This window comes from Epargyreus clarus, unplaced genomic scaffold, assembly GCF_041222505.1.
Source record: "Epargyreus clarus isolate Ecla_fem2 unplaced genomic scaffold, WU_Ecla_fem_2.2 ptg000033l, whole genome shotgun sequence".
Taxonomy (NCBI): Eukaryota; Metazoa; Arthropoda; class Insecta; order Lepidoptera; family Hesperiidae; genus Epargyreus; species Epargyreus clarus.
The window spans coordinates 2,014,656-2,035,800 of NW_027332238.1; the positions used below are offsets into that span (position 1 = coordinate 2,014,656).

Consider the following 21,145-nt stretch of genomic DNA (forward strand, 5'->3'; position numbering starts at 1 on the left):
GGGGTATGAAAAATAGATAGTAGCCGATTTTACTTGACTTAGGCCTACTGAATATGCATAATTTGGTGAAAATCTGTAAAACCGTTTCAGAGGATTACGGTAACTAACATTGTGACACGAGAATTTTATATATAAGATTACAAGCTATGTAAATATAACACACATAGATGTAACTAAAACAATGGTTGTTGTTAGTAAATATATTTATTTCTTCACCAATATTGATACAGCTTGCAAATGCTTTGTTGTTCTTAGCTATAAAGAGTATGAGTTGCAGTGACAAGGTACAATAGCACGACTGCTTGCAACCTGCATTCGATTTTGACACCATGAAGATATCATTCGCAGTTTTCCTTATGGTAAGCATTTTACTCGACTACCAAGGATTAGTTTTTTGTTTCTTTATTACCTTTGAAGAGGGCACCACCGCCACACCTATTTCTGTTACAACAGCAGTGTAGCGCTGCTGTGTTCTGGTTTGAAGGGTGTGGTAAGGGAGACATACTTTTCCGAGGCGTTTCAACTTAGTCCTCAGGGGTAGCGGCGCATCTGTGGCCGACCTCAGGTAGGAATATCTAATCCCATCTGGGGTTGATTACAGATGTCCATACGGCAGTAGCCACTTACCATCAGGTGGACTGCATGCTCGTCTGCTAATTTGTAATATTTTATACTTTCAGGTAATTTTCGCCCTTTTGGGTGTCTCCTTCGCTGCTTCTGCACCTCCACCTCCAGAACCCTCAGGGGATCATCAGGGTATTTATTACATTACTAACATTGGACGTAGTTATGTAAAATAGATCCAACCATAAAAACTGCTTTTGAGAAATAGGTCTTTTAGTGAAAATTAAATTCCTAAATTTATGGTTGGTATCAGTGCTATCTGTATATTTCAAAAGAAAAAAATGTACCATGCAGCTTAAATATTTTTGCATATAAGAAAGTTGATGTGGAGATGCCATTTGTGATGGTAGTAACTATAAAAAAAAGGTTTTGTAGGTTGGATCCATTTGGCATAACTACGTCCCATTTACCTGTGGCTTTGCTCAAATAATACAATTATGTATTAGATATTTTTGAAGGTGGTAGAACCCTTAGTGGTTCGATTCCGGCGGCACCACCGCTGCACCTATTTCTACTTGATAACAGCAGTGTTAGGCGCTGCTGTGTTCCGTTTTGAAGGGTGTGGTAAGCGAGATATACTTTTCCGAGGCGTTCCAGCTTAGTCCTCAGGGGTAGCGGCGCATCTGTGGCCGACCGCAGGTAGGAATATCTAATCCTATCTGGGGTTGATTACAAATGTCCATAGCGGTAGTAGCCACTTACCATCAAGTGGACTGCAAGCGCGTCTGCTATCTATTCTAAAATGATAAAATCTGTGACCGGCCAAGTAGACCTAATCTTATCTGGGGTTGATTACAGATATCCATGCGGTAGTGGCCACTTAGCAACTTACCACCTGGTAGAGTCAACAATATAATAAGTCTAAAAAATGTTTTTTTTTTCAGAACAAACTACAAACCCTGTTCAGGCCAAGTTTCAAGGTGTCGGTAAGTATTTATTATTATATACATTACGTATATAAGTAGAGAAACATATAACTAAAAAATTGTACCTTCATTGGAATGACTGTAGCGCCATCTCTCGCCAACTGAGAAACCTTCGTGGGCTCATACACAACAACTTTTCTAAAGATCATCACATGATCAAATGCTTAGTTTACGATTCTATGAACGACATACAGACATTAATTTATATATATAGATAACTAGCTGACCCGGCAACTGTTGTGTTGCCATATAAATGAAAAAATGTTAAGGGTGAGCAACTCTTGTCACTTAGGGGTATGAAAAATAGATAGTACCCGATTCTCAGACCTACTGAATATGCATATAAAATTTGGTGAAAATCGGTAAAGCCGTTTCGGAGGAGTACGGTAACTAACATTGTGACACGAGAATTTTATATATAAGATATTGATCTCTTTTATGTAGTGGACTTGAAGGAACAATGTTGCTTTGTTTCAGAAATTTATTTTATTTATAAAACAAATGTAATAATAATAATAAAATGTAACGTAGATGAATAAAAATCATACCTGTAGTTTAGAGAAATGACAACAAAGTTCTACATCACCAACCCACTACTGTCCCACTGCTGGGCACGGGTCTCCTCTCAGAATTAGGATTAGGCCATAGTCCACCGCGCTGGACAAGTGCGTATTGGTAGACATCACATACCTTTGAAATCTTTTTTTTAAGATTTACTTTTATCGACTATCTTTTTATTCATAAATGGCATATATATGATATTTAAACATTATTACGAAAATATTAATTTTATTTTTGACTTATTTTTTTGTTTTCTTATTTTCAGTATTTGGTAAACCGGATGGTAAGTAGTATTTCTTAACATAAAGAGGTAACAGATTTTTATATTAAATGGGTGGTACCATGTTAAGGTGGTAGAACCCTCTGTGGTTCGACTCCGGCACCACCGCCACACCTATTTCTGTTATAACAGCAGTGTTAGGCGTTGCTGTGTTCTGGTTTGAAGTGTGGTAAGGGAGACATACTTTTCTGATGTCCAGCTTAGTCCTCAGGGGTAGCGGCGCAACTATGGCTACCCCCAGGCCTAATCTTTTATGGGGTTGATTGGAAATGTCAATGGGAAGCAGTAGCCACTTACCATCAGATGGACTGCATCCTTGTTAGCTACTTCGGTATTATAAATTCACCATGCCGGTCTGACGCGCAGAGGGTCCCGGGTTCGATCCCCGGCCAAGACAGATTTCTAAATGATGAATTTAGATTTCTGTTTCTGGGTCTGGGTGTTTGTGTATTTGTCTCTGTGTGTGTCCATAGCACCCACGATACAGGGAATCCTAGTGTGGGGCTGTGAGTGTAGAAAGCGTATAGAAAGCGTAAATTAATAAAGCCACGAACAATACGCCGAATAACTTGCCAAAGAATGACGAGAATGTAAATATTGATTCGCGTCAAAAATAGACAATGCGCGAAGAACAGAGTATTCAGCGGGCACCGAATACACCCGAGTAACGAGTATACACATACCTAATCGTATTCGTGGTACTGATCTATACTCGGCAAGAGTCTATATTGCATAATACTAGATCCCAATATCCATTTTCTACTTATATAAATTAATAACCTATTTTATCTTTATTTCAGACCCCTAAAGGCCAACTAAATAATGAAATACCTACGTAATCCAAGGTATAATTCAATAAAAATTATATAAATACGTGTGTTTTATTTAATAAAATTTACATACCAAAGTGATACCAGCAGATACCCTTTTTTTACGAGGGAGAAACCTTCAAAAGGTACCCTATGCCGTGGGAGCGACACGAGGTTATGTGGGATTCTTACCGCACTAAAACCCCCCCGGTGGCCGTCCTCGGCCACCGGGGGTATGCGACCACACATACAGCTGTCCTTCCCGGGGTCGCTGGCCGGCCGGTTCGAGCTCCCATTCTTGCCGCCCGCAACCCCGGGAAGCCTTTTTTTATTTTAAATATTTCAAAAAGTATATTGCAAATTGTTATCTAAAAAATTGCAGTCCAGAATACGATTTTTTTACAATTAAGTTTTTTGTTTTTTAAACATTTCCCTGGTCTGATTTATGGAAAAAATACATACCAATCGAAAGTATGAAGGCTATAGAATATGCGAATGTTAGGTTGACTATTCTTTTCCTCTCACAACCCTTGGGTAAGCGGATATGGACAGGTAAACAAGTTGGCCTGCCCAAGGACTGAGACCATAGATTAGTAAAGATACTTCGCCGCCTTGAAATTGAATGAAGCCACAAACGCCTTATTAACCGACTTCAAAAAGGAGGAGGTTATCAATTCGGCCGGTATCTTTTTTTTTTTTTTTTTTTTTTTTTTTATGTATGTACAGCAATTACTCCGCCGTTAGTGGACCGATTTTAATAATTCTTTTTTTATTGTGTAGAGACGAGCTGCGAGTTGGTCCCATTTAAATATGGTTAGGATCCATCGATTGGTTCTGGAGAAAAAGAGGGGAACTCCTCCACCCATGTAAATATAACAGCCATAACTTCGCCGTTTATGAACCTATTTTAATGCCTTTAATTTCGTGTGTGGACAATTGCTACAAGTTGGTCCCATTTAAATATGATGAGGATCAGAGTGGGTTCTGGAGGCAAAATATGTAACTCCTCAACTGATGGGTATAATTGAGTTTTGTTTGAAGATATTTGGTGTAGGTTCTAATGAAATTGAAAAACCAGTTTATCTTTGACTATTTAAGGGTCTGATAATGTGGCTCGGAGTCAAAATATGTAACTCCTCAACCGATGGGAATAATGGAGTTGTGTTTGAAGATATTTGATGTACGTTCTAATGAAATTACAAAGCCAGTTCATCATTGACTATTTAAGGGTCTGCTAATGTGGCTCGGAGACAAAATATGTAACTCCTCAACCGATGGGAATAATTGAGTTGTGTTTGAAGATATTTGGTGTAGGTTCTAATGAAATTGAAAAACCAGTTTATCTTTGACTATTTAAGGGTCTGATAATGTGGCTCGGAGTCAAAATATGTAACTCCTCAACCGATGGGAATAATTGACTTGTGTTTGAAGATATTTGGTGTAGGTTCTAATGAAATTGCGAGGCCAGTTTATCATTGACTATTTGAGGATCTGATAATGTGGCTCGGAGACAAAATATGTAACTCCTCAACCAATGGGAATAATTGAGTTGTGTTTGAAGATATTTGCTGTAGGTTCTAATGAAATTGCAAAGCCAGTTCATCATTGACTATTTAGTTAGGTTAGGTTGGAACATATAAGACAATATAAAACTAAGCGAGCAGGGCGCGGCAGCGCCCTGCGAGCGGGCGGTTCCAATCAATGTAAATTCAGACCTTACCTTAATTCGTGATCTCGTTTATACAATTTTATATTGTATTAATATAAATGTTATTATGTCATCACTAAAAAGGGTGAAAAAAAATTTTTAACAAAAAATACAACCGACTTCTATGTCACTACAAAGTAAAAAATAATTCAAATAAATGTTGGTTTAGTACATATTTCTGAAGTCGGCGCTCAATATATTTCGTTGGATAACGATGTCAACAGCGTATCTAATATGAGCGTATCAATATATTTCGTTGGATAACGATGTCAACAGCGTATCTAATATGAGCGCCGACTTCAGAAATATGTACTAAACCAACATTTATTTGAATTATTTTTTACTTTGTAGTGACATAGAAGTCGGTTGTATTTTTTGTTAAAAATTTTTTTTTTAGTAAGTTCTTTTTTTGAATCCTTGACAAATAAAAACATTTTTAGAGAAAATTTACGAATAAATAACTAATACTGCGTAATTTACGTAATAAATAAATAATTATTTCAAATATTTTAGGGACATTTTAGCATGGAGACGTGGCAAAACATTTTTACGCAACTATTTCAATTCTCAAAACTGGGTACATTTTCTTGTTAGGAGTGAGTAATCTTTACTAATCTATGACTGAGACAAAAAGAAATAGTCAACCTAACGATTGCATATTATAAGGCTTCATACTTTCGATTAGTATGTAATTTTTCTATTAACGAAAAAAGTGAAATGTTAAAAAAAACCTATTCTGGACTACTATTTGCAATATACTTACCAAATTTTATATGCATATTCAGTAGGTCTGAGAATCGGCTACTATCTATTTTTCATACCCCTAAGTGATAAGGGTTGTTCACCCTTAACATCTTTTTATTTATATGGCAACACAACGTTTGCCGGGTCAGCTATTAATAATATATTTTGTGGTGTAGTAAATAAAATAATTAATAATACTTTTAACTTTTATTGATACGTATAATTATAGGAGTTATATCAGAGTGGTTCCATCTGAAACAAAAAAAAAATCTTAAAATGTATAAAGTATATTTTATCGAAAGGAATATTACGAGTTGTAGAACTTGTCAATAGATGGCATTGTTTTCTATAAAGCACAGTGAGTAAACAATTTAATAAAAAATACGTAATTCTTACACATAGATTAGTAAAGATACTTCGCCGCCTTGAAATTGAATGAAGTCACAAACGGCTTATTATAGTAAGTTCTTTTTTCGAATTCTTGACAAATAAAAACATTTTTAGAGAAAATTTACGAATAAATAACTAATACTGCGTAATTTATAATTACAATGTACAATTTACATACTAAATAAATAATTATTTCAAATATTTTAGGGACATTTTAGCACGGAGACGTGGTAAAACTTTTTTACGCAACTATTTCAATTCTCAAAGCTGGGTACATTTTCTTGTTAGGAATGAGTAATCTGTACTAATCTATGTTCTTACACTAGACAATTGTTCTCCGCAATGTAATATTTTTGTTACTCTTTAAATATTAATCTCAATAAAATCGATTTATCATCTTATATAATATTTAGCAAACATAAAACAATAACTAATTTAAAGAAAATATCTAGATTTAAGCGCTTCGTTTCATTAACAATTTATTAAAATGTAAATATATGTATTTGCAATACTCACTTATTCGCTTGCCTGAAAAATAAGCAAACAGTTATGAGAGATTAATGAAATCATAAAAAGGCAAGTAAAGCAGGAACTTTGAAAGTAAGATGTTTAATATGCGTTCGATTTATTTTATTATATCTGTAGCAATAAAAAAAAGAAAAATAAGTTTGTGGGCAACTTTGAGGTGGGAAATAATAGTCCTATAGCTTATTAAGGGTTAAAGTAAATACATATCTACACCACAGATTAGTAAAGATACTTCGCCTCCTTGAAATTGAATGAAGCCACAAACGGCTTATTTTAGTAAGTTCTTTTTTTGAATTCATGACAAATTTAGAGAATTTTTAACATTTTTAGAGAAAATTTAAGAATAAATAACTAATTTACGTAATAATTACGTAATAAATAAATAATTATTTCAAATATTTTAGGGACATTTTAGCACGGAGACGTGGCAAAACTTTTTTACGCAACTATTTCAATTCTCAAAACTGGGTACATTTTCTTCTTAGGAGTGAGTAATCTTTACTAATCTATGATCTACACATAGAAGAAGGCGTATTATTTACCTGACAACTTCAATACTTGTTTCTTGTCTTATGTTGTTATGTGGTGTTTATGGTATAGTTGACTGCAATAGATAGACACTTGATTTGTTACTGAGTATGTATAAAGGTGGCTTCTATAACAAGATATACAAATTAAAAAAAGTTGAAAATAAATGGGGTCGCCATACAAGAAACCGCTTTATCAACTTAACCATAACGTTTTATTTTTAGGTTCTCTCCCTAACAATCCTGGACGTCCTCTAAAAATGGGAAATGACACTACAGTCGGTGAGCTCAATTAATAATCTAGAAAGAAATAAAGAAAAATCTATTCAGCAACTTTTATGTTTTTAACACGCTTTTATTAGCTTGGGTTGTATGTATGTATGTACGTAACAGACTAACGGAATCTTTGAACCAGATTTCTATCCACTTTGAACGTTCAGGTTGATTCAAAATTTTGAAAAATTATCAAAAACCGATGACAATACACGATTTTAATAATTTTGTACCATTGTCCTTATCAACATCTTCAGGATTAACTCAGGATTTTCGAGGCGAGAGAAAGCGCCTTAGAGAAAGTTCACGCAAAGTTACTAGATTGATTTTTAGTTTTGAAAAATAATTATGTTATTTGCCTATAACTTAAATGTACTGGAACATATCTATAATACCATATTGTATAATGATTTTTAGGATTCCGTACTAAAAGCGTAAAACGAAACCCTCCGCTGTCTGTTCGTGAGTCACAGTGCTTTATCTCTTAAACCGTAATAGATAGACACTTGATTTTTTTACAGACGATGCATAATGATGGTCGCTATAACAACAAATACTAAACATTAATAAAATAAATATAGTTCAAAAAACTAAAAAACACGCTTTTATGATAGAATCAACTAAAAAGTAGAAAATAATTTTCAATCTAGGAATCAATTAAGGAACAGTAAATAGTATAATTGTGGAAAAAGTTTAGTTGATTTTACCATAAAAGCGTGTTGTTTAGCTTTTTGAACTATATTTATTCGCATTACCGACATTAGTTGCTTGCACTTTACTTATGATTGAAATAATCATATTATTAGAAATATATTCAAATTATTTAATTATAGTAATATTTTCATTAATTATTTTCTGTTATTTTTATAATAATAAGTGCTCATTTATATAGTCGCTGGCTGTATGCGTTACATGATTGTATGCATTAGCATAAAAAAGTAAAATAACGCTCTTGACGTGAGAGTTGTATTTTGCGCGGGAATCCAACAGTTGTAAATCTATATGAAACATTTTGAATAATAGTTGAATTTGAATTTAAACAAATGCTTATATACGATTTTTCTTTTAAGATCGGTAGTTTCTTTAAGTTTTTTTCTAGCAACACTTCTTTCTAAACATTAGCTGTCAATGTCAATGGTCATTCAAAGTAAAAAGTTCATTTTAACGGTAATTTTGTCCCAAAATTTGAAATAGTTTTTGAAACTACGCCCAGGAAAATTCCTGTAAGTATGCAATTGTTTTTATTTCGTAAAGTAGAACATGTATTTTATCTATTACTATAAAGATAACGTACGAAATAAGTTACGTTGGTATATTTTTTCTCATTCGAAAATAGTGGGAAATTATTAACTATATAGCCGTGTATGAAATCTTCAAGTGGGAAATTGTTTCCCTATAACCCTTAAGGATTACGAAATGTTTTGATTATTTTTAGAATCATAAGTAAATAATAAAAAAGAATTGATTAATTATATTTGTTTAATCTTATATTAAAAAAATCATTTAATGTTGCATTGTCTATTTTTTCCCCTGTATAAAAATCGACGAGTAAAGACGCTGACAAAAGTTAGTCAAGTGGTAAATTATTATGTTCATGGATATAGGGAAATAATTTCCCACAAAATATAACTTTTATAGGTTATAGGGAAATAATTTCCCACTGCAAAAAAAACTACTTGCTACCTATTAATTTTTTTTTAGTATTCAAGTCTTTAATCTCAATATAAACTCGTACTGGTATATTAAAATCAACTTGTTTGAAGCCATGGTCGATTAAGGGCACTACAATTGTACAGAAAATGTTTACCGCTCAACTTATCAAAAATAAATACCAGGTGGTAGCACCAGGAAGCCCAGGGATATCTGGATGCAGGCGAAGAGGATCTGAAAAAATAATTAAATAGTGTATTTATATGAACATACATAAATAAATAAGTGAGGTATTAGACGACTTCGCAACAATCCGCTACCAATATGTATGATGGTAGAGTCCGCGACAAACTTCTAGTCCGCTCTGAATATAGAAATGAGTCGCGTTGCAACAGAAAATTGTAGATATTAGCGGGACGAAGACAGCGCGGGACCCCCCGGTACCCTCCGCTGCCCGCTCTCGCCCGCGGAGACAGCGCAGTTAGTGTACCCTTACGTTGCTACGGAGTATATGCTTGTAGTTGTGTTCGACCGCATTGGCTCTCTGTCTACACCTGCGCACAACAACTTCAGAGCGAACTAAAAGTTTGGCGCTGACTATATCAATCTTAAACAACCCTCCCTCCCACAAATGCTACACGCATCTTTTGTGGGAGGGCGGGAGAGGGTGGGAAAACATCATACATATTGGTAGCGGATTGTTGGGAGGTAATTTTAATCCTATGTACTTTAATAGTATGGATTTCCGCAAAGTAACGCCTGATACAGCTGAGCACAGGATAAATGATTATACCGGGTATTACCAAATCATTTTTTTACATTCAAAATAGGTTATTTACAGAGCACTTTTTGAATGTCAATACAACTACCGCCTCTACACAAGGTGTTTCGTTATGGAGAAGAAGCAGCGAAAGAAACTCCATAACATCTTTTTCTAAAAAAAATGTTTTGTACAATGGCAAACTTAACCTAATTGTACATGTGGAGCTGGGGCTGGAGCTACTTCAAACCACAGCGTTTTATTTGTCAAATAATCACTCAGCCTATAGTAGGTACTAGTACTAAGTAGTAGTAGAACTAATAGTATTAGTATTAGTATAGCTTTTTTACGTAGCGTTCGTTTAATTTTATTTATTTATTTTTATTTAATAAGTTTTTGTACACAAAAAAAGAATACAGAAGAGATAGAAATGAAATACAAAGGATTGCTTATTCTTTCGTTTAAAATGGAATTTCTTCCAGGAACCCTGGAACAATGACAAGTTTAAACTTTTTTCTGTGAGATACAAGAGCTTACCCTCGTCTAACACGTTCCAACTTAGTTCTCAATAGTAGCGACGTACTGTGGCGACCTCAGACAGTCCATGAGCGGTAGCCACTTACCATCAGTTGGACATGGTTGTATGCTTGTGTTGTAAAACTAATATTTCTTTACACTCCGGCGGCACCACCGCCACACCTTTTTCTACCTAGTAGCAGCGTTAGGTGGCTTGTAGCAGCGTAGCTAGTAGTAGCGTTAGTAGCAGTGTTAGGCGCTGCTGTGTTCCGGTTTGAAGTGTGGTAAGGCAGGCACACTTATATACGGCGTTCCAGCTTAGTCCTAAGCCACAAATGCGCCGCTACCCGGCGCATTTGTGGCCGACCTCAGGTAGGAATATAATCTTGTCTGGGGTTGATTACAGTTGTCCATGGACAGCAGTTGCCAATTACCATCAGGTGGACTGCATGCTCGTTCACTACTTGTAATATAAAATAACTTACGGCAAAAAAACAGGCGGCGATGTACAGTTTCATGATGGCGACCACACGGAATAATTTTCAAGCTCAAATTTACCAATTTTTGGATTTAACCGCCGTTTTATATGTTTAAAAACAATGGTGGATTGAAACAGCTATGTAAACATACCAAAATAAATATCTTCAGTCAAACTTATTTATTTTAAAAACGGAATATTTATATATGAAATGAAGCATTCTCCCACAAGTATATATATAGAAACAGTATTGTTTGTCTGTATTAATAGTGAGAAGTGGTTTTCAACGTACCGTCATCAATCCACTGCTACTGTCCTACTGCTGGGCACGGGTCTCCTCTCAGAATGAGAAGGATTAGGCCATAGTCCACCACGCTGGACAAGTGCGTATTGGTAGACTTCACATAAGTTACCTTTGAAAATTTGTCTGTTTTTTTATTTTGTTGTGGTAATTTATATGTACATAACTTTGAAAAATCAAAGGTGCGTACCTGTGATTTGAACCCCGGACCCTTCAATCAACAGGCCGAGTTTCTTAACCACTAGGCTATTAATGCTTTTTAAATTAATGTTGCTTTTCCACAATTAGTTTCAATTGTAAATCGGACTTTATAAATAATAGTCACTAATGAAAGTATTTAAGTAAATCATAGACAATAAAAAAAGTTTGGAAAATCCAAAAGTGCACGACTCATAATGCTCATTTAATTATGAAATATATATAAAAAAAAAAAACTTAAGTCGTTCAAAATTAATTGCCGAAAAAACAGCTGTAGTAGGAAGAAGGTACTGCATAAGCGCCCCTGGTGGAATAAATGTACATAATATCTATAGATATACAGTCTTGTAGTTTTCGTTTTTTATTAATTGCAATTAAACGACACTGAATTAATTAATCATTCGCATTCAGTAACCTACAATCGTCGATTGGAATTTTAAAAAAAAAAATTAACTCAAATGATGGATTTTTTCACAAGTTACAGAGTTTTCAGGTTTCACACATGACGGACAGGAAATTTTTTTGACCTATTTTGGTGTTTTTTTCCAATTCTATTGCAGTAAATCAATTTTTAAAAAGTATGGAATTAATCTCCATTAAATTATCTCGACAATAGTATGCAAAATATCTTGATTCCGTGAACTATCAAGGCTATAATAATAAAAATAGCCGCCAAAATGAAGCGAAAAAAATTTTTCGATCGTAAAGCACTCTCTGATACTACGCATCATGAGTCGTGCAAAAAGAAAAAAAATAGAATTTCCTTTCACATATATATGTTACAGCCAAAGTTATAAATTGGGATATTATACGTAATGTCTAGCCATTATGTATAATATCTACTCAATTTGGTCATAGTGATAAATAACACGGAATGAATCACATTAACCAGCCATTATATATAATATCTTAAAAGACTTGAATAAAGTATAAAGAAGTATAGGTAAAGGTGACAAGTGTCTATTTGCGTTTTCCTTAAGTATAATTATATTTTTTGTAATTTTATAATGATCCACATGTCGAAAAATAAACATCTCGAGATGTTTAACGCCCAGTCTCTGTACACGATGTACGTAAATCAACTATGGGTTGGATTAATAAAAATACACGACTTATTATCTCTGATCGCTTATTTATATTTTAAATACATACTGAATTTATGATTTGGACCCACACGCTCGCAGGACGCTGCCGCGCCCTGCTCGCTTTGTTTTATGTTTTCTAACCAATCCTATAGAATTTCATACAGGTTTGCTATTGGTTAGGCCAGGTTGGAACATATCCCCCCCAAGTTGGAGTGCGCCTTATCGAGGTGGGGGGGCTCAGTAGCCCGTTGCAATCCAGCAGCGGGTGAAGCTAAAGCGCTCCAGGGAGGCTTTGGCGTAGGACACGAGGGCGTCCTACGTCAAAATAACACTAACCTCAAGACCTCATTCACCTCAAAGATGACGGGATGGAGTAGCTCCAGCTCCATCCCACACAGAGATGGGCCCGGTTGTGGGCAGGCGCTGTCGGGACCGCGGACGAATGCTTTTAGCGTAGCCGCAGTCCCGTCAAAGGGCGTACAGAGGGACACCGTGGGGTTTTAGCCGATAGGAGTCCGGCATATACTCTCCGCTGCCCCCGCGGCTGAGAGGAACCCATGATGGGTTTCCCCATGTATAAAAATAAAGGTTGGAACATATAAAAAAACAGAAAACTAAGCGCGCAGCAGGTTTGATTCACGATAATTCGGACCTTAACTATACAACTCATAGTTACTCTATTACAACTACTTCGATGATGTTTAAGATTTACCGTATCGGGCTTTTACAATAACATATTTATTACTTTGACTAATTTTAACCTGCTATTATATATAACAGCCAGATAAAGTGATTAATTTAACACATTGTCAGGACAAATTAGTCATTATACATAATACCTAGTCATTATTATCATATAATAGCTATTTGATCACTTTGACTGTAACATATACACCATTTTGACATTGTCAAAGTTTAACAAAACTTTTAGAAAACTGCGATATATTGCAGAAATAATAGTATCGCCATCTTTTGACGTTATGCCAAAATCGACTGCTTTGTACACTGCAATAATATATTTTGTGGTATAGTAAATAAAAAAGATAAATAATACTTAAAACTTTTATTGATACATATAATTATACAGATCACGTTGTGCATCTTAAGTGGAACAGTTAGATCTGAAACAAAAACAAATTCTTAAAATGTGTAGGTAATAATATATATTTTTTGAAAAGAATATTAAGAGTAGCGGAACTTGTCAATAGATGATGTTAGTAGAACAATTTAATTAAAAATATTCTTATTTAATTATTAGGCTAATTTAAATTAGATATGTTCTCAGCAGTGTTTTCTTATTTCTGCCTCATAACAGCAGTGTTTAGCGCTGCTGTGTTCTGGTTTGAAGTGTGGTAAGGGAGACATACTTTTCCGAGGCACTTCAATTTAGTCCTAAGGGGTAGCGGCGCATCTGTAACCGATCTCAGATAGGAATATAAGCCTATCTGGCGTTGATTACGGATGTCCATGGGCGGCAGTAGCCTTACCATCAAGTGGATTGCATGTTCGTCTGCTACTCCTACAGTATATAAAAAATGTAGAATATAAAAGGAGAAAATCCTTTTTTATTGAACTCCTTAATAATATTCTCAATAATGACAATTTAGATTGCATCTTATATAATATTTATCAAACATGAAACAATTACTAATTTAAAGAAAATATCTAGATTTAAGATTCCTTTCATAAACCATTTATTTAAATGTATGTATTTGCAATACTCACTTACAATTCTCGACTACAGCAGTGGCACGTTTGGGAGCTTGTCTGAAAAATTAGAAATCAATCATGAGAGATTCATAGATAAGTATAGATATATCACCGCCTTGTAATTATACACACTCACACACACACACACACACACACACACACATACACGCTTGGATTTTAAAACCCAGGAGATGCCCCACGGCTGACTATCTTCTTATCCCACCTAACACCACAGGGATTATAGGAGCGGCTGAAAAACAGCGCTACACGAATCCCTGATTCTGAGACAGCAATGCTGAGCCGAATTCCTTTTGTCATATTAATATTACTGTAAAACTGTACATTTATTATTTGTGTAAACTGTGTTATTATGGCAATAAACGTTTATTATTATTATTATTGAAGGAAAACATTAAATGGTTGACACATAAGTAAAATGGCTGACTGTTTTCCCATTACGTCTCCGATAGTCATGGTGTATTTGGAACAATGCCGACAAGTACAGGTAAGTGATGCAAAAACAACACGAAATCATAGAAAAAGTGCAGAGAAATATCGTTTCAATCGTAAATGCTCTAAAAGCTACACTTTTTTTTAATATTTGTCCAACACGAAAATAGATGACAATGACAATTTCAATTGTCAAAACTGGTTACATTTTCTTGTTAGGACTGAGTAATCTTTACTAATATATCTATACTATAGAGAGATAATGAAATAATAAAAAGGCAAGTCGTAAAGCAGGAACTTACAAAATAAGACGTTTAAAAGAAAAAAAACAGTAAAATGTATGTAATATTTGTTTAAATTTAAATTCAACTCTTTTTATTCCAAATTGTTTCATATAGAAGTCATTTTGAACGTCTACAATTTTTTTTTTCATTTCGAGGGGGAAACCTTCGAAAGGTACCCGGTGCCGTGGGAGCGACACAGAGTTATGTGGGATTTTTACCGCACTAAAACCCCCCCGGTGGCCGTCCTCGACGCTGCGTAGAGGACTCCGGGATCTCTAAAGGAACGCAACCGGAGTCCTCTTAGCGCGTTGCCCCGTCGGGCTAGGCCCAGGTGAGCATGCGGCTCGCCACACCATCTGTTGTACACGACGGTATGCGACCACACATACCGCCGTCCTTCCCGGGGTTGCTGGCCAGGCGGTTCGAGCTCCCACTCTTGCCGCCCGCTTCAATTGCAACATTTTTTCCTTTTATTAAAAATGTTTGCCAATAAATAATATAAAAATAAAACTATTTCTTGATCAAATTTACAACTTTTGGATTCCTGCGCAAAATACAACTCTCATGTCAAGAGCGTTCTTTTACTTTTTTTATGCTAATGCATACAATCATGTAACGCATACAGCCAGCGACAATATAAATGGGCACTTATTACTATAAAAAATAATAGAAAATAATTATTTAAATATTACTATAATTAAATAATTTGAATATATTTCTAACAAGATAATTATTTCAACCAAAAGTAAAGTGCAAGCAACTATTGTCGGTAACGCAAAAAAACATAAAAGAATTAAAGAATAATAATATATTTTTTTTATTTCTGTCTAGATTATTAATGAATTATTAATTGAACTCACTGCCTGTAGTGGCATTCAGCATTTGTGTAACACCTCCCAACTGTTTGCCGCCAACTAAAAATAAAACGTATTTTTTTAGATACTAGTACTTGAAGGTCATTACCATAGATTAGTAAAGATACTTCGCCGCCTTGAAATTGAATGAAGCCACAAACTGCTTATTAGTAAGTTCTATTTTTGAATTCTTGACAACTAAAAACATTTTTAGAGAAAATTTACGAATAAATAACTAATTTCTACTGCGTAATTTACACAATAAATAAATAATTACTTCAAATATTTTAGGGACATTTTAGCACTGAGATGTGGCAAAACTTTTTTACGCAACTATTTCAATTCTCAAAACTGGGTACATTTTCTTGTTAGGAGTGAGTAATCTTTACTAATCTATGGTAATTACACAACATTCTTTATGGTTCGCTTCCGGAGGCTTACGGACGAATCTAATCTTATCTCGGATTGATTACAGATGTAATCCAGTAATAGTTCTATATTATTAATTGAATAAGTGGAGTCGGTAACGCAACATCAACCTTTTTGTAAATTTTTAGTATTCGTTAATATGGCAGACATTGAAGTACATGTACATGAAGGTAGTAGAACCCTTTGTGGTTCGACTCCGGCGGCACCACCGCCACACCTATTTCTACCTAATAACAGCAGTGTTAGGCGCTGCTGTGTTCCGTTTTTAGGAGTGTGGTAAGGGAGACATACTTTTCCGAGGCGTTCCAGCTTAGTCCTCAGGGGTAGCGGCGCATCTGTGGCCGACCTCAGGTAGGAATATCTAATCCTATCTGGGGTTGATTACAGACGTCCATGGGCGGCAGTAGCTTACCATCAGGTGGACTGCATGCTCGTCTGCTACTCCTATATTATGAAATACATAATCTGTAAAAAAATCAACCGTCTATCTATTACGGTTCCAGAGATATAGCCCTGTGACAGACGGACAGACAGCGGAAGCTTAGTAATCGGGTTCCGTTTTTACCCTTTGGGTACGGAACCCTATAAATCTAGTGATGTACCAGGATATCTATAATCTATATCCGTATCCATATCCACTGATATCCGAGATAATCCGTAAAGGTTTCCATCACTTCTTCATTACTTAAACTTGATTATGTGTGTGCAATTCCAAGAAGTCCAAGGGTCGAATCCCAAACACGAGCCTCAGATTTTTAAAATTAAAAATAAAAATAAATACCAGGTAGCGCTTGTTGGGATATCTGGATGAAGGCGAAGAGGATCTGAAAAAATAATTAAATAGTGCATTTATATCATTATAAATAAATAAATTAGGATTAAAACTACTTCGTTACAATCCAATATATATGATGGTAGAGTCCACGACAAACTTCTAGTCCGCTCTGAATATAGAAATGAGCCGCGTTGCAACAGAAAATTGTAGATATTAGCGGTACGAAGACAGCGCGGGACCCCCCGGTACCCGCTGCCCGCTCTCGCCCGCGGAGACAGCGCAGTTAGTGTACCCTTACGTTGCTACGAAGTATATGCTTGTAGTTGTGTTCGACCGCATTGGCTCTCTGACTACACCTCGCAATGAGTTCAGAGCGGACTACAAGCTGGCCTACCTCAGGTGGGAATATAATCCTATCTGGGGATGATTACAGTTGTCCATGGACAGCAGTTGCCAATTACCATCAGGTGGACTGCATGCTCGTTCATTACTTGTAATATAAAATAACTTACGGCAAAAAAACAGGCGGCGATGTACAGTTTCATGATGGCGAACACACGGAATAAATTTCACGCAAAATCAATTTGACCAATTTTTGAATTAAACGCGGTTTTATAGGTTTAAAACAATGGTGGATTGAAACAGCTGTTTAAATATCCCAAATAAATATCTTTGGTCAATCCTATTTATATATACAATGTGACTATTTGTACAGGTACTGGACTAATAAATTATATTTATTCGTACATTTATTCAATTTTTTTTTAAATATATTTATTCGTACATTTATTCAATTGGTTAGGTTAGGTTAGGTTAGGTTTTTTTTATAATATATTTATTCGTACATTTATTCAATTGGTTATGTTAGGTTAGGTTAGGTTAGGTTTTTTTTTTTTTTTTTTAAATTGATTTCGAACGGGCTGATGGCGATCGACGTAATTTTTTGATGTTAAGAGCTTAGTTTCTAAAATCGACCGGTAGAGCCGTTTAAAAGTTATTAAAAAAAAACATTTCAAAAATTTTTTTTGTAGTTTTTTTGAGATTTCTCAAAATCTACCGGTTCGAATCGGATAATAATAAATTGTTTGTCCAGTACCCGTATTAATAATTATAAATTATTCGTACGGTAACCGTATTAATAATTATAAATTGTTCGTACAGTACCTGTATTAATAGACTAAGCCTTATATATAAGTATTAGAAACAGTTTGTCCATATTTGTTTGTTCGTATTAATTCAAACACAGCAGCCTAACACTGCTGTTATTAGGTAGAAATAGGTGTGGCGTGTGCCGCCGGAGTCGTACCACAGAGGGTTCTACCACCTTCTGAGCTTCTCCTGTGGACTAAGTAGAAATGCCTCGTATAGGTAGTTTTATTTAACTCCCTTCAAAGTTCACACAGCAGCGCTAAACATTGCTGTTATAAAGAAATAGGTGTGGCGGTGGTTGTCCCTGTAGCTCCGGGACGAGAACAGAGCTACGGTATCCCCAGCCTGTCGGAAGAGGCGACTAAATGGGGGCTCCGGGGTTGCGGGCGGCGGGAATGGGAGATCGAACCTTCTAGGAAGCGACCACGGTAAGGACGGCGGTTTGTGTTGTAGCATTGTCATGAATACCAGACGGTGTGGCGAGCCCTGAACTCACCAGAGCGGAGCCCGAAGAGGCAACACGTTCAGATGACTCGGCTTGCGATCCCGGAGTCCTCTTAGCAACGTCGAGGACGGCTACCAGGGGGTTTTAGTGCAGTAAGAATCCCACATAACCCTGTGTCGCTCCCACGGCACCGAGCACCTTTTGAAGGTTTTAAAAAAAAAGGTATGGCGGTGGTGCCGTCGGAGTCGAACCACAAAGAGTTCTACCTTCAAAGCCCGCATCTATCAATGATTAAATACAGACGAAGTCGCAAGTAAAAGTAGTGCACATAAACAGCATTAATAATTTAAATTAAAAATATAACTTATTGTTGAAATCAAATGCGTCATGCTTTTGTTCAATCTTTTATTCTTTCCTATATTTAATTAATAATTTTGAGACGTATAATAAATTATTTAAGTGTCATGCCATAGTGGTAGAATCGTAAGTGGTTCGACTTTTTTGATGTGAAACATCTATAGCCGCACGTAAAACCGATTTCTGGCGTGGCGACGCATGCCGTGGCCGCTACGCTACGCTATACGATGGTATATATATACAGTCTATATGCAGTAGTGTGTACGGTGTGGCGACGCGTCGCCATGCGCAATCGAATTCAATAAATAGTCATCGTTATCTGGAAAAAAATCGTAATATTTTATTTTATCATTATGACATATTTAGTTCCTATCACAATATGTTCTTTTCTGCATATTACTTTTACAAAATAATGTCGATGTTTCACATCTGCCAGGCGTCCCGTGACAGCTCACATTTTTTTTATAATATAGGAGTAGCAGACGAGCATGCAGTCCACCTGATGGTTAGTGGCTACTTCTATATGGACATCTGCGATCTACCCCACGTATTTAGATTCCTACCTGAGGTCGGCCACAGATGCGCCACTACCCCTGAGGACTAAGCTGGAACCTCGGAAAAATATGTCTCCCTTACCACACTTCAAACCAGAACACAGCAGCGCTTAACACTGCTGTTATAACAGAAATAGGTGTGGCGGTGGTGTTGCCAGGGTTGAAAAACAGGGGCTTCTATCACCTTTGACCCCATGTGTGTAAGGCGCCACTGTCACATCTATTTCTCTTATAACAGCAGTATAGTGCTGGTAAGTTCGTAGGATGTGGTAAGTCTCCGGGAAGGACGGGGGTATGTGTGGTCGCATACCGTCGTACCGGCGTGACGCTCGCCGCACTAGACGGTGTGGCGAGCGTCACGCCTGGGCGGAGCCTGACGGGGCAACGCGCTAAGGACTCCGGTTGCGTTCCTTTGGAGATCCCGTAGTCCTCTACGCAGCGCCGAGGACGGCCACCGGGGGGGTTTCAGTATGGTAAGAATCCCACATAACCCTACGTCGCTCCCACGGCACCGGGTACCTTTCGAAGGTATCCCCTCCTGAACAAAACTCGTGAAAAAACCTCGTAAACTTAGCCTTTTCCAGCTTAGTCCTTAGGGGTAGCGGCGCATCTGTGGCCGACCTCAGGTAGGATTTAATCCCATCTGGGATTACAGATTGTTGATGACAGATATCCATGGGCGGCGGTAGCCAAATACCATCAAGTGGACAGCATGCTCGACTGCTTCTTCTGTATTAAAACAAAAAAAAATCTAGACCAAATTATATCAGAAGTAGGCATGAGCCTTAACGATCAACGCCACGAAATGCAGTTGGGTTTATGTACTTAGTAGTATAGACACAGGTGTGGCATTGAGGCTTGAATTGTTCTGAGTTTTCCTGTACAAGTTATAAGTTTATATCACTAATAATACAATTCTTATAATAGGAGTGATCTTGTTTTGAAATGGTCTGAAGAACCCTCTGTGGTTCATCTTCGGCACCACCACCACACATTTCTGTTATAACAGCAGTGTAGCGCTGCTGTGTGTGTTTGAAGTGTGGTAAGAGACATACTTTTCCGAGACAATCCAACTTAGTCCTGCTCCTGTACCCTTACCATGAGTTTTCAATACATCCAACAATTTTACGTTACGTTTACTCAATCCATTATTCTGTTCCGTTTGCTTAGTAGACTGAGTAAACGTAACAATAAGTAAGTGCTCAAGTATTTTTGTCTACCTCAAATCGACAGAATCGACATCGATCGAAAAATGATTTGATTTGATTTGAAGAAACTCCATAACACACATCTTAAAAAAAAGACACACATCTTTAAAAAGTTATTAAATAAATAAAAATCAATTTCGTAGCAAGTTTCAAAAAAAAGAGAAAGTTATTAACAATGTTAAACTAAACCTAATGGTATCTACATGTGGAGCTGGAGCTACTTCAGACCACACCGTTTTATCAGTCAAATAATCACTTAAGTGTCTATATAGGACGCTTTTTTACATAGTGTTTGAAATGAAATGAAATGAAATATTTTATTTGCGGTAATAGTACAAAAAATATGTTCACAATAGTTTCTAGGAATCTGACAATCAGTCATGTCATGGCATGCAAATTGTTATGGCGAGTTATATTAAAGTAATATTAATTATTTCCAATGGTAATATGTGTTGTTAATGAATATAATGAAATTGTATCTACTTAATCAATAAAATAATAACATGTCCTTCTAAAAAATAATAAAACAAAACACCTAATAATAACATAATAAAAATAATAAAACAATATAA

At 36.1% G+C, this 21,145-nt stretch overlaps 3 long non-coding RNA genes across 3 annotated transcripts; 1 reads left to right on the top strand and 2 right to left on the bottom strand.

Moving 5' to 3' along the window:
• The first annotated feature begins 213 nt into the window (after window positions 1-213).
• LOC140755650 (uncharacterized) lies at window positions 214-2,734 on the top strand. The gene is made up of 4 exons (XR_012103819.1): window positions 214-359; window positions 681-756; window positions 1,509-1,550; window positions 2,377-2,734. It is a non-coding gene; the product is annotated as an uncharacterized LOC140755650 (long non-coding RNA).
• A 3,110-nt stretch (window positions 2,735-5,844) lies between these two features.
• LOC140755529 (uncharacterized) lies at window positions 5,845-10,858 on the bottom strand. The gene is made up of 5 exons (XR_012103786.1): window positions 10,782-10,858; window positions 9,203-9,254; window positions 7,113-7,174; window positions 6,559-6,570; window positions 5,845-5,904 (listed from the first exon to the last, which is right to left on the bottom strand). It is a non-coding gene; the product is annotated as an uncharacterized LOC140755529 (long non-coding RNA).
• Window positions 10,859-13,406: 2,548 nt separating this feature from the next.
• LOC140755528 (uncharacterized) lies at window positions 13,407-17,522 on the bottom strand. The gene is made up of 5 exons (XR_012103785.1): window positions 17,373-17,522; window positions 16,867-16,909; window positions 15,663-15,716; window positions 14,084-14,125; window positions 13,407-13,479 (listed from the first exon to the last, which is right to left on the bottom strand). It is a non-coding gene; the product is annotated as an uncharacterized LOC140755528 (long non-coding RNA).
• Between the last annotated feature and the right edge of the window lie 3,623 nt (window positions 17,523-21,145).